The sequence below is a fragment of the Panulirus ornatus genome, chromosome 28, assembly GCF_036320965.1.
Source record: "Panulirus ornatus isolate Po-2019 chromosome 28, ASM3632096v1, whole genome shotgun sequence".
Taxonomy (NCBI): Eukaryota; Metazoa; Arthropoda; class Malacostraca; order Decapoda; family Palinuridae; genus Panulirus; species Panulirus ornatus.
This window is the reverse complement of record NC_092251.1, coordinates 5,624,771-5,635,000: the sequence shown is the minus strand read 5'-3', so window position 1 is coordinate 5,635,000 and position 10,230 is coordinate 5,624,771. Positions and strand designations below refer to the sequence as shown.

At 50.1% G+C, this 10,230-nt stretch overlaps 1 protein-coding gene across 5 annotated transcripts in view; it reads right to left on the bottom strand.

Annotated features, from left to right (window-relative positions):
* The window catches only part of LOC139757780 (uncharacterized), a 207,506-nt gene that overhangs the window by 145,370 nt on the left and 51,906 nt on the right, over positions 1–10,230 (bottom strand). For 3 of the 5 annotated variants that reach the window (XM_071678572.1, XM_071678571.1, XM_071678578.1), the window contains exon 2: positions 5,573–5,627. The exons of the other annotated variants lie outside the window; for them this stretch is intronic. The gene's annotated coding sequence lies outside the window, so the exon portion shown is untranslated. The remainder of the gene's footprint in view (positions 1–5,572; positions 5,628–10,230) is intronic. 5 annotated transcript variants of the gene reach the window in all.

Below are 10,230 nucleotides of genomic sequence, written 5' to 3'. Positions count from 1 at the left end.
GCATTGAGTCATACGGTTGTCAGCACGGGGCGGGATGGGTCGTTGGACCCCCAAAGTGTTGCTGATGTGGCACGGGGCCCTCCCCAAAACTTTAATAATGCCCGTCCAAGACTCGCATACTCGGAAATATACACGAAACATACTTTCACATGACATCCATCATCAACAGCTGTTGGCGCGGGTGGTCTAATAAAGCCACGGCAGCCACGCAGACGCAGTCGATACAACCGAATAACAAATTGAACGTCCAATTGGAGAGAGAGAGAGAAAAAAAAAAAGAGAAGGGAAAATGATACACATTCGTACGTAAGTGTTATTACAGAAAATCGAGAATGCAATTTGGGGAAGTGATATTTCTAATCTTGGATATACAAAATAGGTAATTAGATTAAGGGAACGATATTCAATCTTGGATAAGAATTGATGTTATTGAATTACTGATTATATACACCATGATTTGCGAGCTGGCGAAATGCATGCGGGAGTTCAGAATGCCGGGGGGCAAAGATGCCACAGATGTCGGGTATTTCCCGGAAGTTTGTGACATAGCCTGCGAATGAAGACAGTGTTATATGGAAGGTTTTGACGGCCATGGAAGGGGGAGGGAGGCTTTGGACGGTGGTAATGCGAGAATACGAAACAGTCTCTCCTTGGGGGAGGGAGGGGGATGCGAACCTGGTAATCAGGTCGAGGCTCTGGAATGTATCGACACCACTGGGCCAGCGGTGAGAGGTGTGTGTGTGTGTGTGTGTGTGTGTGTGTGTGTGTGTGTGTGAGGGGAGGGGGGGGAGTGCTGAAGTTGGAGATTGATAGGCAAGTGTAACACGGTGGTGTTATTCAGTGTGGGAGAGTGTTCTTGCTGTTCTTTGGGGAACAAGAGTCTTGTTCCTCAGTATATTGCGTTTCTTCATCACCGTAGCACATGGGTGTTCTTCAGTGTGGTATAGTCTTGCTGTTCAGTGTGGTTCCTCTGTTCTTCAAGCGGTTGACTTCATGGAAACGACTGTTTGACGGAGGTGGAGTGGAGGGGGAGGAAGGGAGAGAGAGAGAGAGAGAGAGAGAGAGAGAGAGAGAGAGAGAGAGGCCTGCGAATAGTAGATGATGTATATGATACTCTTAATGTTCCATGATGGAAACCAGAGACGTGATGATGGAGCTCATCTCTCTCTCTCTCTCTCTCTCTCTCTCTCTCTCTCTCTCTCTCTCTCTCTCTCTCTCTCTCTCTCTCTCTCTCTCTCTCTCTCTCTAACAGCCCCAGACCTAAGCAAAGCAGCCCCACACATCAACCACAAGAGGCAAACCCCCGCACTCCCACCCCGCTCCCACCGCTTTTCACATCACGACCGCAGAACAGATCACTCAAAACCCGCTGAGTGCCACAGCTTCCCTGCCACCACGCAGGAAGCACAGCCTTTTCCTACTCAGGAGCACCAAAGCCGCGGCCCTCTACCCTACGCAGCAGGCACAGCAACAACAACAGCGGCGGCAGCAGCAGCAGCACGCCACCTGTGCCCACCACGCGAACTGTTTGCAAAATAGACAGCAAATCGATTAGTTAAGGTGTGTTTCCAGTGTCGACCGTTTGGTTCTCACTGTGTTTCGTGCGACACACCTGGGCTGGGGAGCCCCAGGAGGGACGGGCAGAAGGATCCAGCAGCGGGAGGGGAGATGGTGGGAAAGTCCCAGGTCGGACTTTAAAACCTGGTGGGCTCGTGGACCTCCCGTGGAGTGGCCAGGCGCAGTTGAGGCCCCCCAGGGAAAGTGAGTTACGAGACATTTGGAGATGAGAATGACCTTGGTCACTCCTGGGTCAGGTGGAGTGACCTGAGGGAACTCCAGGTCTGGTAGAGCGACCTGAGGGAACTCCAGGTCAGGTAGAGTGACCTCGGGGGACTCTAGGTCAGGTGGAATGATCTCGGTCACTCCTGGATCAGGTGGAGTGGCTTCAAGGAACTCTAGGTCAGGTAGAGTGACCCCCAGAAAACTACAGGTCAGGTAGTCTTCCAGGGCACTCAGCAGAATGGGTTGAGCGTCCCCGTTGGGGTTTCTTGGGACCAGGACTGTTGGGGAAGGTTCCCTCTCCACTCTTACCAACACAACAACGTCGTATACCCACGACGCCTCACCCACCCAAAACCACCCACAGGAAGAACCAAACGTCCAGCCATCACTGCAAGCCACACCTACAGCAACCACCACCACTCCTCTATCCTTGATGAAGGGGTTTCCCTAACGCCTCACAACACTCATTGTGTCCCCACTCCTCATGTCCTCGCATCCTTCACGACTCCGCCCCCAGGTGCTCCTGGCCAACGCCTCACCCTCCACGCTGGCGGTGACACATGGGGGCAGCCTCTTTAATCTACTCGTGTGTGCTCAGACGATGACAACGCTCCATCAAGTGTGAAGGCCACCGAATCTAAATTAACCCATTGTGGACGCTAATTAATTAAAAAGTCCTCCTCCCTCCTCCCACCTCCCATCCCGTCCCCACCAGAAGTGTTGAGCCAGACCAATGTTTACACCAGGAAACACGTTATCGAATTAGCTTTAATCCCTGTGTAATATGAGCGGGACTCCAGGCAGACGAGGGCAGCATTAACCCAAACATTCAGTTCAAAAGGGCCTTTGACATGACAGGGCAAAGGTTCAAGAGAGGGTTGTGAAGTTTAAGGGAGGGATTACTCGATTTGAGGGACAGGTTTTCAGGGTGTTGAGGGTCAGTGTTGGTGTTCAGGGTAGGGGTTAGGCACAGTCATTGAGATTGTCGACTTGTGTGTTTGATTACTTGGTTGATGGACAGATTTAGGGCTTTGGGAAGTGGGGTTAAGGCCTATCATTGAGGTTTTCGACTTGTCTGTTTACTTGTGGGTGGGTTTCAGTGTATGGAATGGTTCAGGGGCTGTGAACTGGCTTGATCGTTCTGTACACTCTTGGGGTTGAGACGTGTGGCTTGGGAGATGACGCCGTGGCCGTGGGAGGTTGGGGGTTAGGGGTTCGTCGCACAATCCTTGGGTTGGGAATTGGCTTAGAATTAAGGGAAGGGGGTTTTGGGAACCCTGGTTGGGGCTGGTTGGGGATTTAGTGGCAGGATTTGGGGAGGGGTCACTGACAGGGGCATGTGTCGACAGATTCTTCTACCGTCTGACAGTCGCTGCTGGTTGTGGTGCTGTCAACACAGTTTATGGTATCTGTCTCGTACCCGTCAACTTGTGCTGGTACCCCTTGACAGGTGTTCCTCACAGGAAGCGCTAGATTCTTCTGACCGCAGTCAACAGGTGTTGTGTGAATACCTTGGCCTGGTATCAACAGTTGGCTCCTCCCCGTGCGTGTTGCTGTCAACAGGTGCTGGTGTCCGCTTGACAGCCGTCGGCAGGTGCTGGCACCGTCTTGACCGCAGTCAACGGATGGACATCCCATGTTGAGCGCCGTCAACGTGTTCTGGCACCATCTTGACTGTTGTCATCAGTAGGTGCTTGCACCTTCTCGATCGCCGTCAACAGGTGCCAGCTGGTGCCACAGCGACCGCCGTCAACAGGTGCCAGCATCTCTTCCTCCCACTCCCCCCCCTTCCCTTCCTTTAGCCTCCCCTCCTCCTGCAGCCAATAAACGTCCTCGTAATTTAGGTTTAAGGTCGGCGTGGAGGTCTCAGCTGGTCCAGTCAACAAAAAGAGTCTGGAGGAGGAGGGGGGAGGGGTGTGGTGTATTGATTTACTGTGGTTAGTAAGGGGAGAGAGAGAGAGAGAGAGAGAGAGAGAGAGAGAGAGAGAGAGAGAGAGAGAGAGAGAGAGAGAGAGAGAGAATCATTACTAGCCCATGATCATTCATCACCTGGCATACGTGAAGAATGATTAACACCCGCGGAGCAAGACGGTACGGCCATTGAACAGTACGGTGCGACCCTCGAGCAAGACGCACCACTGAACACGACGGTACGACTTTTGAACACGACGGGGCGACCCTTGAACACGACGGTACGACTTTTGAACACGACGGGGGCGACCCTTGAACACGACGGGACGACATTTGAACACGACGGGGGCGACAACTTGAACACGACAGTACGACTTTTGAATAAGATTCCGGGGTTATGATGGTGGCCTCAAACTCTGACCTGATCTTTTTAGGTGTCAGGCTTATAGTATGGCTATTCAAGGGTCGTGCCACCGTGCTCAAGGGTCGTACCCTTGTACTCACTGGTCGAGCCTACTCGATCCCCTATTGCGATCAGTGATGACTGACACAGAACGTCTCCCACACATGGAAAACTGGCCTAAAAGATATATACGTCCAGGGTTCGTATCCTTCAACCATCAGCCCTCCGGAGGTTATAAGCAGAAGTGCTCGCGTTGTGTACACAGACGCCAGGATTGGGGAGTGCATTCCCGCATCGCCGGGAAACACAGTTAGGTATTTTTGTCTGAATCCAACGCACACACACACACACACACACACACACACACACACACACACACACACACACACACACACACACACACACACTTCCCATGCTTTCAATGCTGCAGTAAAAGTGTGTGTGTGTGTGTGTGTGTGTGTGTGTGTGTGTGTGTGTGTGTGTGTGTTCATCGCAGGCAAAAAAATAAATAAATAAATAAATATATATATATATATATATATAATATATATATATATAATATACTATATATATATATATATATATATGAGAAAGAACTGTAATTCGAATGGAAAACAAATTGAAAAAATGCCGTTACTGACTGTATAACATCCAGTTAAGTTTATTATATATGGGAATTTCACGGGCAATTAGTTTGCGTCGCTGGTATGTGAAGGGGTTTGAATATAAACCAACCCGTGGGGGCCATGAGACTGAACCATAAAAAGGCTTCAGTCAGTCAGCCTTGAATGCTTTGACATATGGTCTGGCTACTGATTGAGAAGCTTCAGGTGTCTGGCCACTGATTCAGAAGCCTGAGGTGTCTGGCTACTGATTCAGAAGCCTCAGGTGTCTAGCTACTGATTCAGAAGCTCCAGGTGTATGGTTACTGATTTAGAAGCTTCAGGTGTCTGTTCAGGTGAGACTTCATGTTTCCCGTTCATGTATCTCAGACTTATGCGTCCCACTGTCTCATTTATGTGTCTCATGTGTCTCATGCGTGTGTCTCACCGTCTCATTTATGTCTCACTCATCTGTGTCTCATTAATGTGTCTCGCTCGTGTGTCTCATGCATGTCTCACAGTCTCATTTATGTCTCACTCACGGTGCGTTTCACTCGTGTGTCTCATTCACTCATGAACAGCTCCTCGTTTGGTGTGGAAACATATCAGAAATTGTATTGAAAAATTAGATTTTATTTAACAGTATTTCAGGATCATATAACTGCAAAAAGAAGGAAACGGCATGTGAATAGTTAATTGTAAAATGGACGAATCATGTACATGGATCCTCACATTCCTTTTTGTCTCAAGGGTAAATGACTTAGTTGTAGCCAGACATGCCTTAAAGATATGTTTGAATCAAATGGCTAAGGATTTAAAACTTTACATATATGGTCCCTCCCTTTTATTTTTTTTGTTTACATCCCATACTTACAATTTACAGAGCCTTCATCCGGGGTTTCGAAGCAGCTCGGCCAGATCCACCACACCTGAGGAAGAAAACGGAATTTTTTTTGTTCTCATTTTTATTTTTGTAGAAAATGTGTGACTGATTCTTGAACCCGACAGTATACGACCCTCGGGTAAGTATGATGACCTTTGGCTTGACCCATGATTAAAGTCCTTTTACCCCGAAGGATCAGGTCAAAGGTCACGGACTGACGGTATAGCGTTGTTAACTAGCGCGTTTTCTCGTATGTTAATCGTTAACTAGCATATCATCCAGTATGCCTGATGCTCTTATGTCACCTGCGAAATTCTAGTATACCATGTAGCATCTGGTATATATTAAAGCCAGTATGGTTGAATGTTGGATGCTGTGTTAGCCAGAGTATCAAGTGTTAGCCGCTGTGTTGAATGGTCGTCAGAATGTTAGCCGCTGTGTTGAATGGTCGTCAGAAGGTTAGCCCCTGTGTTGAATGGTCGTCAGAAGGTTAGCCCCTGTGTTGAATGGTCGTCAGAATGTTGTATGTCAGCTGAGGGCGTAGACAAGAGGCGGTTGTGTTGGTTGGATCCCCGTGTGTGGTGTGTGGGGTGAGGGCAGCCTGGGCTGGCTTGCTTGTTCCTCTTCAATGACGGTCACATACGATCGAACCTCTGTGCTCTGTTATGCACCTGTGTTAAGTGCCGTAGTCCTGTGCTCTGTTATGCACCTGTGTTAAGTGCCGTAGTCCTGTGCTCTGTTATGCACCTGTGTTAAGTGCCGTAGTCCTGTGCTCGGTTATGCACCTGTGTTAAGTGCCGTAGTCCTATGCTCTGTTATGCACCTGTGTTAAGTGCCGTAGTCCTGTGCTCTGTTATGCACCTGTGTTAAGTGCCGTAGTCCTGTGCTCTGTTATGCACCTGTGTTAAGTGCCGTAACCTCTGTGCTCTGTTATGCACCTGTGTTAAGTATTGTAGTCCTGTGATCTGTTATGCACCTGTGTTTAAGTGCCGTAGTCCTCTGCTGTGTTATGCGCTTGTGGTAAATACTTGACGTCCTGGTCTGCTGTGTTATGACCTTGTGTCACTTGGGTGTCCTGTCTCTAAGGCTATGTTATCTTGGCCTTGATAACCACAACAGGCAGATCTCACGATGATTCTCCCCTCCACGTCTTTATAACGTACATGACGCCATGCTCGTGAAGTTTGTGGATAAACGGCTCAACTAGACCGCCCGATTACACGAGGTGATTAGTGAGCGATGGCATTAATGGGGGGGGGGGGAGGTGTGTGTGTGTGTGTGTGTGTGTGTGTGTGTGTGTGTGTGTGTGTGTTTGGGGGGCGAGTATGTCACTTCTGGGGGTGGGTGGCACTGGGAAGGGAACGTGATTTAAGACGGTTGATTAGAGTCTGTGGGAGAGGCTGGAATGCACCCATGCCCCCCCCCCCACTCTCTCTCTCTCTCTCTCTCTCTCTCTCTCTCTCTCTCTCTCTCTCTCTCTCTCTCTCTCTCTCTCTCTCTCTCTCTCTCTCTCATATCCTCAAAGCTGTTCTGTTTTGTTTCTTGCTTGCTTGTTTTGTTATTAGTGGAGGACAGAGGTCTGGTCTGGGCTGGCTAGTGTGACTTGACAACACAGGCCAGTGAAAGTTTCACACCAGCCAGTGTGAGTTAACATAGGCTAGGAAGAGTTAACACAGGCTAATAAGAATTAACACAGCCCGGTAAGAGTTAACACAGGCCAGCACGAGTTAATGACCCTTGGGACGCATGATCACCGGGAGTAAACATGAAACAGGCCAGCATGAAACATCTGCCTAATGACCCTTAATGATCATAATTACACCTTGTTAATACATTGTACTCTAACTACCCGATGGAAGGTCCATAAAGCCGAACCCAACACTGTGTTTGGGAGGTACAGTGACCCCTAGCCGACGGGTCATACGAAATCTAAGTGAACTTAGAATTTGATTGTTATACTCAAAATATTTTTAGGAGAGAGAGAGAGAGAGAGAGAGAGAGAGAGAGAGAGAGAGAGAGAGAGAGAGAGAGAGAGTTGAGATATTAGATTTTTTTTTCTTAATGCTTCATATCATTCATGGCAATGGATGAATTTTCTTTTCAATATAGTTTTCAGACATCTCTGATAGAATGTTATTATTCTTTTATACAGTTTCTCTTTTGGTTTTTAGCTTCTTTTTTGACTATATTTTTAGCCGTTGGTGTTGCTGAGGACGTACGTGAACACAGGAGCGAGGTTGGAGGTTGTCCCGACTCCTCACAGGAGGCGAGGTTGTGTGAGGCGCTATTGAGCCAGGCTGTGGCTACTGCTGTCTCCCTCCCTCCCTCACTCCTCTGGTGAGGTCAGTTGCTGTGTTACCTCTCTTAATCCTATGTTGAGGTCCGTTGCTGTGGTACCTGTCTCGCTCCTATGTTGAGATCCGTTGCTGTTGTATTGCCTCCTCCTTTATGGAGGTTCCCCTCACCCCTCTGTCGCATCAAGTGGTCGCAGGAGGATCGCAAGCTGTCCTGTTGCTGCAAGCGTCGTTGTCGTGTGTGTGTGTGTGTGTGTGTGTGTGTGTGTGTGTGTGTGTGTGTGTGTGTGTGTGTGACCTGCGGCGATATATTTTGGGATCAGAAAGTGCTGGGAGAAGGGAGGTCTTCGTCAAAACCGGGTGTCACCCCTCAGTTTCAGACCATTATACATATTGGCCGGGGGGTGGGGGTAGGGGTGAGGGGCACGTCCCCTCCTCCCCTTGTGTCTTGACGTGGGTGGTGGTGGGATCCCCCCTCCCCCCCTGGGGCCACGCGGAGGCTGCGATGCGCCGCTTTAATGTCGAGACGCAATACTTGAGGGATGTGTTGCAGTCCCCCCTCCACCCTCCACTCCTGCGCCTCTCCCTCTTCCTCTTCCACCTCCTCCTCCTCCTTTTCCTCCCTAAGGGGGACGGGACGCGTTGCCTGCCCCTGACCCCAGGCCTCTGCTGTGAGGTGCCGCACGAAGGCGTTCAAGCGGCGAGCCACGTCGTCTCCGTGCTGTTAATGACCCTCTTGACGGAGGGGGGGGGGGGGGGGGACGACATTTGCTGCTGTTATAGACACCGTCAGGGCCTTTCTCTGGTCCGTCGTTGTCGATCTACGACCGCTTGTTGGCGGTGTGGTCATGTTCGGGGGGGTGTCCCGTGTCGCCTTGTCTGTCTTGGACCACACCCTCGCCGTCACCCAGTACCCTCCCCGTCACCCGGTACCCTACCCGTCACCCAGTACCCTCCCCGTCACCCAGTACCCTCCCCGTCACCCAGTACCCTCCCCGTTGTATCGCCCAACACAAGCATCCATATTCAAGTGACGTAACTTGAGGACCGTCAATATTTTCCCAGGCCACATTCTGATGTGAGGGGCCCCACTCTCCTCCACTCCCTCCCTCTCGATGTACAGACCCCGCCCTAAGCTTCCCTCTCTCTCCCTCTCGATGTACAGACCCCGCCCTATGCTTCCCTCTCACTCCCTCTCGATGTACAGACCCCGCCCTACGCTTCCCTCTCGATGTACAGACCCCCTCCTACGCTTCCCTCTCTCTCTCTCTCTCTCTCTCTCTCTCTCTCTCTCTCTCTCTCTCTCTCTCTCTCTCTCTCTCTCTCTCTCTCTCGATGTAATGTTCCTACCTTCCTCCTCTCTCCCCTCCCTCTTAATCTGGTTGAATTCTCTTGTCTTATACATAATGACTGGGACTCCAAGATAACCTCCTGTTGATGTATATACTTAGACTCTCGTCAGCCCATCATCAAGTTACCACATAAAGGATCGTTGGATGATATTAGACCTGACGGTAAAGGGGATCGGGTGTACGTGTGGCTCTCAGCGGTAATGAATGGGGGAAGCGTCCGACTGGCTTCACGTGAGTCGTGGGGTGCCGCAAGGCTCCGTTCTGGGACCCACACTTTTTCGTCATTTAAATCAGCGTCTTGGAGACGGGGCTCGTTAGAGGAATTCGCCGGCCACACGGAATTGGGGAAACACAGGCGAGGCAGAGGAAGGCTGCCCGGGAATGGAAAGGGGTTTGGGCAAACCGTTGGACTAGCCAAATGGCTTGGGGAATAGATTTCAGTGGAGACGAAAGCTAAGTAACCGCCCGTTGATGAGAGAGACATAAATCACGAATGGAAGATATTTGGTTAGCCCCATTTGTTATGGTACTACTTCGTCGAAGGCGGCTCCACCTGCGGCATGACCTCATGCAGGGGGAAGAACGGTGACACACACACACACACACACACACACACACACACACGTTGGTGTAAAGTGATCCACGATCAAGGAGGAACCTCGTTTGTGTCATTATTTATTTCCCAGGCAGCAAGTGGTTAGGTTGAACGCTTTTGTACAAGTAAAACACCAGTTTCCACGTATCCTCTCCACGGGGCTGGGGGTCGTCACATGTAATATTTGGATCAATCTTAATGCAAGAATGTTAGAGGCTTTGTATTTATATTTATATTTATATATTTTTTTTGTAGAATGCCCACGTTTCCTGCGCAGTACATACTGTGGTCAACATTCCTCCAGGCCGGCCAGTTCGACACAGTCATTCCCGTGCGACCTCAATTCCCGTTACTCCCCCCCCCCCCCCTCCCCCCTCCCCCGCTTACCCCTCCTCTCTCTCCCTGGCC